At 48.1% G+C, this 17,053-nt stretch overlaps 1 long non-coding RNA gene across 1 annotated transcript; it reads left to right on the top strand.

Moving 5' to 3' along the window:
• Positions 1–3,518, top strand: LOC113600637 (uncharacterized). Its single transcript, XR_003421733.2, has 3 exons — positions 1–262; positions 2,446–2,531; positions 2,948–3,518. It is a non-coding gene; the product is annotated as an uncharacterized LOC113600637 (long non-coding RNA).
• The last annotated feature ends 13,535 nt before the right edge of the window (positions 3,519–17,053 follow it).

Below are 17,053 nucleotides of genomic sequence, written 5' to 3'. Positions count from 1 at the left end.
TCTCCTGGAGAACTTTTTACTAAAAGCGTTAAAGTCGTTTTTAAATCTCACTTTCCCCGAAAAGCCCACTACTCCAAACATCTCTGCTCCCAGCCTGCCCCCACCTGGTCCCTCCCCTGGAGCCCCAAGGCTCAGGCAGCGCTGGGTCTGCCCACCTCCCTGCCTCCCTCTGATTGGCTAATTTTCCCTTCTCTTCCTAACGCTGCTTTCGCCTGTTGGGTTTGTTGGGCTCCCAGTCCTCCTGCCTCAGTTACAAAAAAAGGTAATTACCCAGATTAAGGGAAAACAAGTGGTTGGCTAATTATGAAGTAGCCTTCCCTGAGAATACCGAAGACGTTTTAAAATTGTGCACAGCTGTCTCCCCATTAGGTCACGCAGGCCTGGAAACTAGTCAGGGTTTTTTTTAACGTTTATTTATTTTTGAGACAGAGAGAGACAGAGCATGAACGGGGGAGGGTCAGAGAGAGGGACACACAGAATCTGAAACAGGTTCCAGGCTCCGAGCTGTCAGCACAGAGCCGGACGCGGGGCTCGAACTCACGGACCGCGAGATCATAACCTGAGCTGAAGTCGGCCGCTTAACGGACTGGGCCACCCAGGCGCCCCTAGTCAGGGGTTTTAAATCTCTCCAAAGGGAACAAGCGTGGGAAATGTGTAATTTAAACCAAAACAACCCCTCTTGCACCCTAAGAGCTTGAGGTGGTTGGAATGTGCCTCCGTCCTAGGGAAAATTGAAGGGAGAGCCTCTGCACTGGCTGTCCACCTAAACACAAGGAAGGGGCTTCTTAGGAGCCTCTTCTGGCCTTTCACAGTAAAGAACACAGTGCTCTGTCTGGGTTATTGTTTTGTCTTGGGGGTTGAAGTCAGATGGGGTGAAAACATAGGGAAGCAAAACAAACATTGGAATGGACTTTGTGCGTTGTTTGAAGTCATTGTGTCTATTCATTTCACACACATAGAATTTCTGTGTTTTTAAATGGAAGACTTAAGAGTCTCAACTCCTTACGAATAAGCATGTGGTGAGGTCTCGAAATGTTTGTGTCACTGCAAAATTTATATGTTGAAATCCTAACCCCCACGGTGATGGTATTAGGAGGTGGAGCCACAGGAAGTAAGTGGTTCATGACGGTGGAGCCCTCATAAGTGAGATTAGTGCTCTTATGAAAGAGACCCCAGAGACCTTGCTTGCTCCTTCTGCCCTGAGAGGTTACAGTGAGAAGACAAGGGTCTCTGAGGAAACAAATGCTCAACAGACGCCGAATCTGTTGATGCCTTGATCTTGGGCTTGCAGCCTCCAGAATGGTGAAAAATACATTTCTGTTGCTTATAAGCCACCTAGTCTATGGCATTTTATTATAGCAACCGGACTGAATTAAGACAACATGGAAACTCCAAAACCTGTAGTAACTCATGACTCACCAGTAAAGTTGTCTCCCTAAGGCTGGAGGGCAGAGATTAATTGTCACAGACTACCAGTCTGGAGATCTCTCTTGTCCAGCAAGGGAGAGGACACAGAATTGAATACAAGAGAGGCTAATGTCTGGGAGGAGACAAAAGCCCCAAACAGGGGTTTCATCTCCGTATTTGTTGAGCTTTCAAGATCTTACACACGTGGTGAATGTGGAGAAGACAATCAGACAGTCATCATCAACTTGTAAGAAGCAAAGGGTCTGGGGGGCAAGTGGAGTTTGTGATCAAAGTACAATAGTACATTGGCGTCAGATGGAAAGTAATTTCCTGCAGGTGATATAACAAGTTACTCATGATCTCATTACAATATTTGGCTAGCTAAATTTGGGCATTTTTGCCCCGTGGTGGCGGCTTTCTGCCCTAACCCATTTATGAAAGTAGAACCTATTTCCCTACAGTTAGTCACTTACTGTTGAGTGGTACTAACTAGCCTCCGAATAGTCCCTTCTCAGTGTGGTTGTGTGGTTCCCAGTTATAATGGGATTTCATTCAATCCTCACATCTCCCTCTGGAGGAACGAAGTGACGTCACTGCTGCTTACCCATATGCCAGGTTCTCCTGTCTTTCTGGCTTCGTTGTGCTTCGTTGCCCCCTTGAAATAAGTTTTGGCCACTTAACTTGCTTTGGCCAATGAAATGTGAGTGAAAAGGACACATTTCACTTTTGCATGGAAGCATGTGAATTTGTCTCCCTACAGTAATCTTGGAAGCACATGCTGATACAGGGGTGCCTTAAGACCAAAGCGCCCTGGGGGTGCCTGGGTAGCTAAGTTGGTTAAACATCGACTCTTGGTTTTGGCTCAGGTCATGATCTTGTGCTTCGTGAGTTCAAGCTCTGCATCGGGCTCTGTGCTTACTGTGCAGAACTTACTTGGGATTCTCTCTCTCCCTCTCTCTCTGCCCTCCCCCTGCTTGCTCTCTCTGTTTCTCTCGAAATGAATAAATAAACTTAAAAAAAAATTTTTTTTTTTTAAAGACCAAAGTGCCCTGGAAAGATGAACCATCCTATAGAGAACAGCAGTCCTGGAGAATGACTGTGTCTGCCGTGGACTTTTTGCATGAGTAAGAAATAAACTTTAGCAGTATCGAGCCACTGGGATCTGGGGGGCCCTGTTACTGCAGCATAAAATAGCCTTCGATCAATATTACATGGTAGAAATGACCCAACTCTGGTTCTTGTTACAGCCCTTGGATGGTCTTGTTTTTTCCACCTCCTCGGATGCTAGCCATCATGTAAGAAATGCAGCCTTCCTGGGGCACCCAGGTGGCTCACTCGGTTGGGCGTCCGACTTCAGCTCAGGTCATGATCTCATGGTTCGTGGGTTTGAGCCCCGCGTCGGGCTCTATGGTGACACCTCAGAGCCTGGAGCCGGCTTCGGATTCTGTGTCTCCCTGTCTCTCTGCCCCTCCCCCACACTCTCTCTCCCTCCCTCTCTCTCAAAAATAAATAAGCATTAAAAAAAATTTTTTTTTTAAAGAAGAAGAAATGCAGCCTTCCTGGGACCACCATGCTGTGAGAATGTCAGGCTGCATGACAGGCCCTGGAGGATACGACACTACCTGGGAAGAAAGAAACCAAGGAATGTTAAATGTGCCGGACATTTGAGTACAAAGTCCTTTGGGTAGTGGGTCCTCCGTCTAGAACAGAGATAAACCATTCAGCCAAGCCCTCCACACATTCCTCACCTGCAAAATCATGAGCAAAATAAAAGGTGGTTTTAAACCATTCAGTATTGGGGCATTTTGTTTCCTAGCTACAGATCACCAGAACGCTGAATAATAAATATTTTACAGTGACCAACAATTGTTTTTTGTTTTTTTTTTTAATTTTTTTTTAACGTTTATTTATTTTTGAGACAGAGAGAGACAGAGCATGAACAGGGGAGGGGCAGAGAGAGAGGGAGACACAGAATCCGAAACAGGCTCCAGGCTCTGAGCTGTCAGCACAGAGCCCGACGCGGGGCTCGAACTCACGGATGGTGAGATCATGACCTGAGCCGAAGTCGGCTGCCCAACCGACCAAGCCACCCAGGCGCCCCAACAATTGTTTTTTTAAATTGCCCTGTCTTTAGTATATAAGTCATATGTTGCAAGCTTCTATAGGCTATGAGTTCCAAATTAGATTAACATCAATGTCAAAATACAATCGCTCTGAGCCTCCAGCCCCTTGATTGCAACCACATAGACCCTGCTGTCATCCTTACTCTTCAGTTCCCCTCATCACTCCGAGGAGCCCAAATGTGCTCTCAAAATAGTTAGTTAGTGGCAACGACCATGGGGTGTTCAAGGCTACTTCTCTTGTGCTCCAAATCCCACTCATTCCTGTCCACTGCCTGAGACGCCACCAAAAACTGTCTCACCACCGCTGCTGCTCACTGGCCTTGTCACACGTGCTGTCCCTGTGTGCTGTCTCTCTAGTGGCCGCGACGCAATGCACAGCCACCCACCTGCTCCCCCTCTCCTACCACGCACAAGACCAGTAGCTTCCAGACAACTAGTGGGTGCAAAGCAGCCATCAGAAGGAACGCTGTGATCCTTCTCCCAGCTGTCTAGCCAAGATGCCCTGTTTGAACAATTCACAAGCATCTTGGAAAAAAAAAATAAGCAACAAACGAACGAAAACCTATATGTGTTCCTACACGCAAAAGCTTTTTAAGCATGGCAGAGAACTAAAAGATTCTTAAACCCATCTTTCACCTTAGACTTTTGCATCTCTGCCCATGCTTGGACAGCAAGATAGAAACGTGGGAGACCGCAAACTCGGGAAGGTATCCACACCAGAAGACAGGAAGCAGCCTCAGAGAAAGAGCAGACAAAGAAAATGAAAATGAAAGGCAGAGGTGGGGAGGGGAAGGGAGTGAAGGGGAAGGCATCCAGCCTGGAGCAGGATTCTCCAGCACTCAGGAACAAGGCTGTAAGTGCCAGCTTAATAATGAATGGACCTAGTCAGCTCCCCGGGGAGCCCCTGGAGCCTCTATTCCTGAGGCAGTTGAATTATTGATGGAAAATATGTGATGTTCTGGCCTGCGCTGACAGCTGCAAGACAAGCTGACAGCAATTTAAATTGATTCTGCCCCCAATAAAGTGGAGGCCACTTTCTGATTTTCAGAGACGCTCAAGGCCCCTGTGGGCGGAGATGGTGAGGGACGCCAGGTTTCCCAAGGGTCCATGCCTCTCCCTCAGGTCTGGAAGCAGCAGGAGATCATGGGCTTACCCAGTGCTGTTTCTTACTTTTGTGTGAGTCCCCGGAGACCCCGGATAGCTTTTCCACCTCTCTGAGCATTGCTCAACAGTCCCATGTCCCACTATGATCGCTCGGTCAAGCTCACTTCCGGATGGAGCTGGGTTTCGCTAACAAAGCACCACAACCTGGGTGGCTCAACAACACAGCTTTATTGTCTCAGCTCGGGAGGCTGGAGATCTGAGATGGGGTTGGTTCCCTCTGAGAGAGGCACTCTTCCAGGCCTTCGTCCTGACGCTGGTGGTTTGTTGGCAACCGTTGGTGTTTCTTGACTTGAACCTGAATCGTCTCAGTCCGTACCTTCATCTTCATAAGGCCTTCTCCCAGCGTGTGGGTCTGTCTCCATGTCCAAATTTCCCCTTCTCATAAGAACACAGCCATGTTGGATTAGGGCCCACCTCAGTGGTCTCACCTTAACCTGGTCAGGTGTTCGATGATCCTGTTTTCAAGTTAGTGTCCCCCTAAGGGTCCAAAAGATTCTATTGCTTCATTTTGCCTTATATAAGCATACCAAATCAACACATTGTTTACCTTAACTTTACACGATGTTATATATCAATTAGATCTCAATAAAGATGGGGAGGGGGGGAGAAGCAGTGGGGGAAAAAAAGTCTCTATTACCAAGCAAGGTCACATTTGCAGATCCTGGGGCTTAGGGCCTCAACATCTTTTGTGGGGGACACAATTCAACCTGTAACCAAGTCCTTTACACCAGACCTGGCTTTCTTTTCTCTGCACTGACTCCTGACCACCATCAATGTAGAAGACTCTGAAGTCACCTATCTCTTAGGCCCAACCCAGGGCATCCTGGCTCAATCCTGGAGCTCTGTGCCTCATCTGTGCCCAGCTCTGGCTTCAGAGCACCCATTCAGGTGAGTGTTCCAATCCTGAAGGCCCAGGACCTTAGGACAATATAGTGCTAAGTGTCACCGTCATCAATCTTGCCAGCTTCTCAAGGGCTCACACCATTCCTGTGCACCTACTGTGTGCAGGAACCAGTCGAGCCAAGCTGCTAAACCACACAGAGGGTCTAAAGGGTGACAGTCAACATCATGGAAGTATATTTGCTACACTATTCATGTTATCTCAAAGGCTAGCAAAAATATCGGATTTTCTCCACCCCTGAGGTCACCCCCAGAGCACAGAGCAAGCCCTCAAAGGACTTGGTACTAATCCCAGCTTCCACTGAAGATCATCTGAGTGACTTTGAGCAAATCACATAAGCTCTCTGGAACTTTCTTCCCTCACCTATAAAGCACATGCACTGATCTAGGTATTTCTAAGCTCTCCAGCACTAAGACTCGGGACAGGAGGGCAGAAATCAGGCAGGAAGTAGTGTGATGTATGGTGATATCTATTTCCCCTAGAAGTGACATAGGGCAGGTTCATCGATGTAAACTTAGGGTCCAGCATACCACCTGGAGTATGAAAAGTGTTTGACCGATATTTGTCGACTAAATAGAAGGATCAAGGAATTAATGAATGTCATGGCAATGCAATTTTTTTTTCCATAAGTTCTAATGTTTTTACCTGATCTGAGACAAGCTTGAGGAGCGGGATTTCCTGCAGGCATGTTGACCCCCCCCCCCAACTAGACAGACACAGCTGCAGCACTGGGGGGCCTCGGTATCCCCACACCAGAGAGCAGGGACCCTGGTAAGGAGATCGCCACTGAAGGCTTTTCTGGAACAAATTTTGTCTTCCCATTCTTCACATCCTCTTTTCCCAGCTACTGCTCACTTGTTCTCTTGTGGACACGCCCATAAGACATCCACTCTGACATCCACTCAATAGCTAACGCACAGGAAACTCTAACGTTTGACCATGGCCCCATCCCAGGGAAATTTCCCAAGGAAGGGTAAAAACACCAGGAGGGAGTAAAAAGTGGGGCATGGCTTCAGTGTGCTTGTGTGTAGGGGGCAGAATTCAAGAGAACAAAAAAATCCCTCTGGGATTAAAAAAAAAAATGTGTAAGATTTTCTTTCTCTCTCTAGAACTGCTCTCGTTGTCCTTCTCTCACCTTCCAGAAGTGGCTCCCGCTCCTCCGCTCAGGAACAGAAAAATGAGAAGGTGGCATACGCACAGGAGAGATAGAGGCAGAGGGGAAGGAGTGGCCCAGAGAATGATGAATAGAGTTCTGGGGGGGCGGTTTCCTTTTTACCAGAAAAAGGAGAAAATTACAGAAAACTGGCATCTCAGCAAAAGAGAACTTGAACACTCTAGCCTCTCCCTGCCCTACCAAGGCCTTGCACAACTGCCTTTCAGACTCTCTGCCTTTCAGAATTGCTTCATCCGGCCCTGGGTCCCATGACCTCCCTCGTTATCTGGATAACTGCCTAGGGCTGGCCCGGGGGGGGACAGGGTACAGCTTCATTTGGGGAGCAGGCTTTGGAAGCCAAGGGGTGGTGTGGTGCTGGGTATTGGGGATGCACAGATGGGAAGACACGGTCTCTGCCTTCCAGCACAGGCTGTAACAGAGGTTCCACGGCCACTCTGGGACCCACGGAAATGAATTCTGAAGTCTACACGAGAGCCTCAGAAAGCTTTCACAGAGGAGCTGAGGCTTTAAGGATAGATAGGCGTTTGTCAAGTAGAAAAACAAGGAGGGCCTTCCAATCAAAGGGAACAGCATGTGCAAAGGCACAGAGGTGCAAAGGAACCCTGGATGCTCTGTCGGCCAGAAACATTTAAGTATTGTTGGATTGCACCGCTCAGGGTGGGAAGGGGCAGGAAATGAGGTCGGGCTGAGAGCTTTGGACTGTTACTTGAGGATACAAAAAAGGGACACAGTGAGGTTTGTAATCCAGGTAGAGCACTACCCAAGACGATGCAATCTGGAAGAGAAGGAGGCTCTATAGCCTGAATGTTTGTGTCTCCCCCACCCCCCAGACTCGTATGTTGAATCCTATTGCCCAACGTGATGGTATTAGGAGGCGCTTAGGGCATAAAGGTGGAGCCCTCGTAAGTGGGATTAGTGTGAAAGACCCTACAGAGCTCCCTTGTCCTTTCCACCAAATAAAGACACAAGGAGAAATCTGCCACCCAGAAGAAGGCCCTCACCCGATCATGCCGGCACCCCGATCTAAGACTTCCAGCTTCCAGAACCGTGAGAAATGAACTTCTGTTGTTTCTAATCTACCCAGCATATAGTATTTTATTGTAGCAACCCAAATGGACTGAGACAAGAGCCAAGAAGAGAATGCAGATCTAGAAGCGGCATGGCAAGGTGGAGGTCAGGGGCTTGGTGGTACCTGGTCACTGGACAAGTTCCTCGGTCTCTCTGGGTCTCTCCTGTGAAATGGGCATAATAGAATCTGCACTTCAAGGTGAGGTCATTAGGGGAAATCACGCAGGTGCCTGGCTTATAGGAGGCCCTCGATGCACAGAAGCCATGACTAGCTGGGCAGGGGAGACCCACTTAGTCACCCGGAGATTAAGTTCAACGATCTGTGTGCAGCCTCTCCCACCAAAAAAAAGAAGCACAAGAAGAAAAAAGGATTGGAGTTTACTTATCGTGGTGTTTTAAGGATGGCCACACATTCTTGGACACTCCTCCCATAGGTGGGTGGGTTCTGGGTCCCCTCCCCCTTGAGTTTCGGCAGGCTCTGCGCATCCACGCAATGGAATGTCGTTCAGCCTAAAAGGAGCGAAGCATTGACACATGCTACATGTGGATGGACCTTGAAGACATCATGCGACGTGGAAGAAGCCAGACAGAAACGGCCACGTGTTCTAGGAGTCCACATACACGTGATTTCCAGAGTAGGCAAATCCCCAGGGACGAAAAGCAGGTTGGTGGTTACCAAGGGAAACGGAGACAATGGCTTGATGGGCTTGCGATTTGTTTTGGGGGTGATGAGAACGCTTCAGAACTCCATAGAGGTGGTATTTGCACATCACTGTAAATGTACTCAACGCCACTGGGCTGTTTGCTTCAAACACTGAGCTGTTCATTTAAAAATGGTTGATTCCATGTTACGCGAATTTCATGCCAACCACAAAAGGTAAATGTAGTTGCTTTTGTGGAGCGTGACAAAGTTCTTCTCATAATTCGGGGATCTTTTCTCCCCTCATCCAGGGCTTCCAAAAACATTTTGCATTTGTCAAAAATGACACTTGCCGGCCCGTCACAGGACTGAGTGAAGAATAAGAGAATAAGCCATGTTGTTGGACAAACTCAATAGCTTTCTAAGTGTTACCAAAATGCTAAAAATGATTTTTATCATATTCATTATTGGGAGGTACTCAGAATAATATTGGTTTTATATATATATATATATATATATATATATATATATATAGTCCCAGTAGTTTTAAGTATCTTATATGTTGGGGCGCCTGGGTGGCTCAGGTGGTTAAGCGACCGACTTCGGCTCAGGTCATGATCTCACGGTCTGTGAGTTCGAGCCCCACGTCAGGCTCTGTGCTGACAGCTTAGAGCCTGGAGTCTGCTTCTCTGTGTCTCCCCCTCTCTCTGGCCCCTCTCTCTATGCCCCCTCTCTCTATGCCCCCTCCCCTGCATCTCTCTCTCAATAATAAATAAACGTTAAAAAAATTATTAAAAAACAGTATCTTAAACATAGAAAAAATCCATTCTTTGTGAACACTTAGAATTTGGGGATTCCACTTAAAGTTCTGCAGAGAATTGTTCTCTTATTAGGAGCATAGGATAACATTTTGAGGAGGAGACATCCCACACGTTAATGCTTTGTGCGGGCAAGTGGCTAATAGAAGCAGGGAAGGAACGAAGTTTGCTTCTGGGGACTGCATGTTGCATTCAGCGTCTGCGGCGGTGCTAAGAAATTGTGAGTTGGGGGGAGTCACTGGGAATGCTTTCGTGAGCTGAGGGGAAATTCTAGGGAATGAGGACACCGTGGAGTTCTGAGGCCCGGCCCCATGGTTTTGTGAGGGGATACAGGCCCGGGGAGAGCAGCAGAGAGCCAAGGGCTGGTGCAAAGCTTTGAGAGGACAGTGCTGCCCTAATTCCAGAGAGCCGATGTCCTTTAAAACCTTGCCCTAGATTCGCTGATCAGTCCCTAGAGTGAGGCGAGGGCTCTCAGAGGTGGGACCAAAAGTCTTCTTTGAGGATTGCCTTGGTATTTTGGGGATCACGCAACCTAATTCATAAAGGCGGAGGTAAATGCAAGGATACAGGCTCTGGGTCCAGGAATATGCCAGCTCAGGGTCAGGGGACCTGACTCACAGCCCCAGCTAGGTCACCAACCGTTCAATGTCAGGCAAGTCACTGACCTTCTCCACTGCTCACTTCTGTCAAGCGAGGGCAGCCCCCAAAAGCCCTCACCGGCAGCCAGTGCCACGTTCGTACCGTTCCAACAAGCAGACGGCGAGGGTGTTCGGGTCATCTATAAGCTAGAAGCCTGGGGATGAGCAGGTTTCACAAGCTAGAAAATACATGCAAAGGGAAGGCATTTTTACTGGAGCTTGAAAACTCGGTCAGTCAACCATCACATATGAGGCAACAGACCTGTAGCGAGACGGGTGCTGGGTGCTGAGGGTACAAAGAAACGAGGACAAGCCCCCTCCTTGGAGGAGCCTGGAACTGAGAGAGGGAGACAAGTGCCGTGACAGCTGGAATCTCACGGAACCCAAGCTCAGGAAGTGAGTTAGGGAGCCCCGGGTTATTGAACTCGAACAGGACGCTGGAAAGACTAGAGGCTCAGTGGCCCCCCCAGCCCTCCTTCTCCTCCTTCCCCTCCTCTCTCTTTGCTCCCCTCTGTGTCTCCTCCTTTTTCTTTGCATATCAGCTTCTTCCACGCGTTCATCGGCTTGTAAAGGACCCACAGACTTCAAGCCTAGACTCCAGATACATTCTAGTACCATTTTCCGTTTTGCTTTGTCTTTGTTTTATCACTGCCTGGCCTCAATTTACAGAATCAGTTCCACTGCCAGAAAGAAACAGCCACCCGATTGATCCAGCTGAGCTCTTCAGTCCAGGGCCCCCAAGTCACTCGCCAGCGGGTGGCTCGCATTTGGGGGCTCAGTCACCGCCTGGAGTCCCACTGGCGGAGTGACGTCGTCTTGGGGGCTCCCGCTTCCAAGGGCGGTGAGCCAGGCGGGTTACAGAGGCGTGCGCGGCTGGTCTGTCACTTAATCTGGTTCTCCACCAGGGACAAGAAGAGAGTCGGAAAGGGAGGGAGGCATGCCTGGCGAGAAAGTAGCAGGTGGGAAAGCCTAGAAGAGGAGGAAGAGTTCATGGACGCTGGAGGCGCCTGGAGAGGCTCCAAGGAGGGCCGCCTTCATCCCGGGGTGCAATCCCAACCAGGAGCATACGCCTCAAGTGGTCCAGCAGGGGCGCCCGCCGAGCCCAAAGGGCACCGGCTGTGAACATCTGGGGTGACAGAAATGCCTCAAGGTCAGGCCTGCCTTGACGATAAAACCTCCTCGTGTGTGTTTTTACTGGAGGCTGCAGCCTCACTTCCTCCTTTACCCAACGCACGGCTCTACGACGGGGCCAAGCGTGAGCTCTGCGGGGCTCGGCCAGGGCCGTGTGTCACCTCCAGGTCGCCCGTGGACTGGTCGGCGCGGCTGTGCCTTCTGGCCGCTGCCGGGGTCTGTCCCCGGGAGTTCAGAAGCCGCTCTTCCCGTTCTCAGCCTTTCCGGGAAGAAAGAGGAGGAGGAAGCTGGTGTTGGAGCCACACTGGAGGCTGCAGGGAGTTGTGCGTTGTGCGTGAGGAAGGACCACACGCGTGGGAAGATTCTGATGAGGCTTCTCGGCGTCTAGCCCCGCCTGGGGGTGAGTCACTGCCATTCTGTGTGTACAGATGACTCATCGGAGCTCCTCCCTGCCTCCTGGGGCAGCGGGGTGGGGGGGGCCTGCCTCTCTGCCGCTGTGTGAAGAGGGGTGGGGGCGAGGGGAAAGGCAAAGGGTGCCTGCGGAGCATTTCCTATGCTCCAGACACTGTGAGCTGCAAAGTGCATCAGCTTATTCGACCAAACACCCAGTGAGGACTCGGGTCCGATGCTCTGGCCCCACAGCCCACATTCAGATCCACGACACGAACTCTTCCATTCCTAACATCCCCAGAGCCCACCTAATTCACAGGAGGCTCTGGGGACTGTCAGAAAAAACATCCAACGCCTGGAAACGAGGCAGAAAAGGCAGACGGCACATCCTTTCCATATCATAGCGGGTAAAAGACCATCGGAGGATTATCTAGAACTGTGCCGTCCTGTGCAATAACCCTGTGTGGCTATCGAGCTCCTAAAGTGTGGCTGGTCTGAATTGAGATGTGCTGTTAGTGAAAACTCTACACTGGATTTCAGAGACTTAGAATGGAAAAAAAAAATTGTAACATATCTGAGTAAGAATGTTATGCTGATGACAAGTTGAAGCGATAATATTTTGGATATATTGGGCGAGATAAGATACATTATTAAAATTAATTTCACCTGTTTCTCAGAACGGCTAACATGAACAACTCAGGCAACAACAGATGTTGGCGAGGATGCGGGGTAAGAGGATCTCTTTTGCATTGTGGGTGGCAATGCAAGCTGGTGCAGCCACTCTGGAAAACAGGATGGAGTTTCCTCAAAAAACTAAACATCGAACTACCTTACGACCCAGCAATTGCACTACTAGGCATTTATCCACAGGATACAGGTGTGCTGTTTCGAAGGGACACATGCACCCCCATGTTTATAGCAGCACTATCAACAGTAGCCAAAGTATGGAGAGAGCCCAAATGTCCATCGATGGATGAATGGATAAAGACAATGTGATACACACACACACACACACACACACACACACACAAAATGGAGTATTACTCGGCAATCAGAATGAAATCTTGCCATTTGCAACTACGTGGATGGAACTGGAGGGTATTATGCTAAGTGAAATTAGTCTGAGAAAGACAAAAATCCTATGACTTCACTCATATGAGGACTTTAAGACACAGAACAGATGAACACAAGGGAAGGGAAGCAAAAATAATATAAAAACAGGGAGGGGGACAAAGCATAAGAGACTTTGAAATATGGAGAACAAACAGGGTTACTGGAGGGGGTTGGGGAGGGGGGATGGGCTAAATGGGGAAGGGGCACTAAGGAATCTCCTCCTGAAATCATTGTTGCACTATATGCTAACTAACTTGGGTGTAAATTTTAAAAAATGTATAAAAATTTTTTTAAAAAGGATAAAAAAATTAATTTCACCTGTTTCTTTTTATTTCTTTTTTAAAATGTGGCTATTAGAAAATCTAACATTCCAGTGTGGCTTGCATTATCTTCTATTGGAAACACTGGTCCAATGGAATGTACCTAGTACATCTCATTGTTTCCTATTGACCCAAAAGTCCCAGCCTTAGAGTGACGTCACTTGTTAATTTGTATATGTTTTTTTAATTTTTTTTTTAACATTTATTTATTTTTGAGACAGAGAGACAGAGCATGAACGGGGGAGGGGCAGAGAGAGAGGGAGACACAGAATCTGAAACAGGCTCCAGGCTCTGAGCTGTCAGCACAGAGCCCGACGCGGGGCTCGAACTCACAGACTGTGAGATCATGACCTGAGCCGAAGTCGGATGCTTAACCGACTGAGCCACCCAGGCGCCCCAATTTGTATATGTTTGTCCACTAAAGATGCAGATCATTTCTGTTGACAGGAACAGGAAACCCCTAAGATTTATAGCCTGTTGGATTAATCAGTTTCATATCTAACCAAGCAAATGTATTTGAATATATTGTTGTTAATTTGCCCCTAAATATCTTAGCTTCTCACATGTTCCTTGTACTGGTCATAATATCTTACTGGTTCCTTCATTAATTGAGTCTTCAAAACTTCTTGATACATGTTCGCTTTCCATTTATCTGAGATTTGTGATTTTTACCTTTTAGAACAGCATCAATAGAAACAGAATGCAAGCTACACATGTAACTCAAACTTTTCTAGGAGTCACATTAAAATGTAAAATTATGGGTGCCTGGCTGGCTCAGTGGGTAAGGCATGTGACTCTTGATCTCAGGGTTGTGAGTTCGAGCCCCATGTTGGGTGTGGAGCCTACTTAAAATAAATTTTTTTTTGAGTTTTTGTAAGTGAAATTAATTTTAAAAGTGTATGTTGTCTATCTCGATATGCCCCAAATATTATCATTTCTACATGTAATGAAAATTAAAACATTATGAATGAAATGTTTTACATTCTTTTTGCATTCTCCAAAAATCTAGCACGTCTCAGTTTGGACCAGCTACATTTCAAGTTCTAGATGTCACTCGTGGCGAGTGGCTGCCATATTAAACAGTTGTGATATTACTATTAAATATATTAAACACAACAGAGAGGTGTGACTCTCTCCTTAGAAGTAAAGGAATATGACCAAGAAATGAAGGCAGCTCAAGACATCTAGGGTTCATGTGTGAGCTGGAAGGCAGTTGTCTTCACAAAGACAACATAGGCCTAGGGGGAGCGGGAATATACCTGAAACTATATTCCAGTCCTCAGAAAATTCTCATCTCACCTTTGGATACTTTCTCCCACTCTGTCCATCAGCGGCACGGCCCTGAGCAAATCACCTCCATTCTCTGGTTCTCAGTTTCCTCATTTGTAGAACGAAGGGGTTGAACTTGAAGATCTCTGAGGTCCCTGCCATCCATTGACGGGCCATCATTCTCTGAAATGTACTTGGGTAGCACATTGTGGGGAAGGCAGCTGTTGGACGTTTTCAGGTACTTTTGAGAGTCTTTTTCCTGTTCTTAGGTTTGCATTCCACAGTCTCTATAATGTGTGGTGTTGAGAGGCTGGCAGCCAGATCTGGAGCTGTCTGCTTAACGGAGAAGTGGCTGCTTCCTTTGGGCAGGTTGTTGGGGGACAAGAGTTAAGTCATGTAGGATTTGAGGTCCTCATGCAGCCAATTATCTTCCTCTTTGGCCTAAAAGTGTATTTTGTGGGGTGGGGTTGGGGGGGTCTCTTGCTTTGTGGAGTTCTATAGTCAATCTTAAGCAATAGGAGATAAAGGAAGTCAATTCCCTTCGGAGGATCCCCAGGAGATGTGAAGGAAATTAGAAGCCAGACTATAACAAAGAGAAGGGAAACTGCATACTGATGGCTCACTTAAGGAGCTGTAACTAAGTCTCGATTTCTGTAGGTAAATGTTACGGGAGCCTTAGATTAAGACAAGGGATTAATCTTTGGATGTTCCTTTTAGATAAATCAACGAGGGGAAACCAAACTGGATATGCCTTCCCCAACCCAGCAAAATGTATGTCCTGTGGGGACCCCACAACTAAACAGCCAAGAGAGCTTCCCCCCTGTGTAATCTGAGACTGGCCCGATGCACCGACGACGACGAAAGAACAAACAAAGAACACAGAGAGAAGACAGAGGCAGGCCACTGCAGGTTGGTGGCTGGCAGCATTAATAAGCAAAGGGAACTTACATTTAAGGAGTGTCTTAGGTAGCAGCATGAAGCGTAGATTCCCACACCTGCCACCTAAGTTTCCAAGTTTATATAGAAGCTTTAGGTTCAGTCACGTATACCTGCAGGTGTTCTCAATATCACAGCACTATCTCAAGGCTATGTCCTTGAAGCATCCTCTGGGAGTGGATAAAGGCAAGAGGAGCCCGCATTCCAGCGACAGGGGAGGGAGTGAGGAGCCCCTGATGGCCAGGGTCCAGCTCCCGGGTTAACTGGAGGTCATGTCTTCTCGAAGACCTCTCACAACAACAAGGGCAGTAGAAAATCACTCATGATTTGTGAGATGCTAGGGAGGTCCCCAAATACCTCCTCCACCACTGCCTAATGCACCTTTGGGGTGCATTAATAATTCCTTTGTGTCTTGGGGCACCTGGGTGGCTCAGTAGGTTAGGTGTCTGACCTCAGCTCAGGTCACGATCTCAGGGTTCAGGAGTTCGAACCCCGCGTTGGGCTCTGTGCTGACAGCTTGGGAGCTGCTTGGGATTCTGTGTCTCCCTCTTTCTCTGCCCCTCCCCCACTTGTGTGTATGCTCTCCCTCTCTCCCTCTCTGAAAAAATTAATTAATAAACATTGGAAAAAAAAAGAATTCCTTTGTGTCTTGAAGGGCAGTCTAATTTCAGGAGTTCTCTATGACAGTGCCTAGAAGTCTGGGGACACAGGTGTCCTCAGTCTTCTCAGTTGGCACATGGAAGCTGCTCACGCCTCCCGGCCCTAAAGGAAGGAACCACAGCAAGAGGTGCCCGCAGTAAACGGCTGTGTCTATCCCTTGATGCTGCGGAACACGGGGCCCTGCCTTCCCTGGAGCTTGAGGGTATTTGTGATGCCCCCCAGAATACCCAATGCCCTACACGTCTTCTGGCGTCTGTTCCTGCGTCTCCGTGCCCATCGCTTGCCCTCTGCCTCCACGCACAGACCTTGGTTTCTCCAGACCTGCCTTCCACATGCCGCTCCCCGACTGTCTGTTCATGCTTTTCCCTTCACCCGGCCTACTCTCCCCCTTCAAATCTGGGCTCCAGCTCCGCTAGGCCAGCCGGGATGTCTGATGTGGGGAAGGTCAGTTAATTCCTCTAAACGGCTTCTTCAATGTCAAGACGCAGAAACTGATACCAGCCCTGTTAACCTCATAAAGTTGGTTTTCCAGTTCCCACCTCTAAAAATGGTTTAAAATTTCAAAGCATCACACAAACGTCAAGGGTTACCAGAATACTGATGTGAAAGGAGCAGCAAACACAGGCACAGAGGGAATCTTGAGGTTTAAAGTCTGTTGTGATGTTTTAGAAGGAATTGCATTCGCGGATTGCTAGCTCTGTAAAGGTGCGCCTGTGTTAAACGTGCCGCGTCACTTTCTCCTGAGGCAGGCGTGTTAAATGCGAGAAGGCGTGTTAAATGCGAAGTTAAATTCGGTACTTGTTCTCTGTTCCATTTTTATCATGAAAGCCTAATAATAGTTCCTCTGGACTTCGGTGGGGTGGCTAAACCCACAGCTGATTGTTTTTTCTTCCTTCCAGGCAGGGAGTCTTTGATGTGGAAAATATTGCACTCTGAAGTTCTAGAGAGAGAACATGAATAAGCAATGACTTCTTCCCTCTCCTTTTATTTAGATCTCCAGCTTGTCCACCTGAAGGACAACAGAGGCTCAAAGCAGCAATAGCGAAAGCCGTTACTTGCCTGAGACCCCCAGCCCTACCTGTGGAATCCCAGCTTCTTGCAAACCCCTTTCCTTTTCTGGGGGGATGTCTGATCCCAAGGCCCAGCGTTTGAATCCTTTTAACAGATGAGGAAACTGAGCTCAGAAGCAAGAAATTTGTCACTGGTGCAAAACTCACAAACAAGCCGTGGAAGGCGGGGCTGAGGCCTGACTCCCCCAGTGGCCCGTGATGGATGCTGAACACCAGACAAATGCTTTTTAA

The sequence above is a fragment of the Acinonyx jubatus genome, chromosome F2, assembly GCF_027475565.1.
Source record: "Acinonyx jubatus isolate Ajub_Pintada_27869175 chromosome F2, VMU_Ajub_asm_v1.0, whole genome shotgun sequence".
Taxonomy (NCBI): domain Eukaryota; kingdom Metazoa; phylum Chordata; class Mammalia; order Carnivora; family Felidae; genus Acinonyx; species Acinonyx jubatus.
Note: the sequence above shows the minus strand (reverse complement) of the source record. Positions and strands in the feature narration are given on the sequence as shown.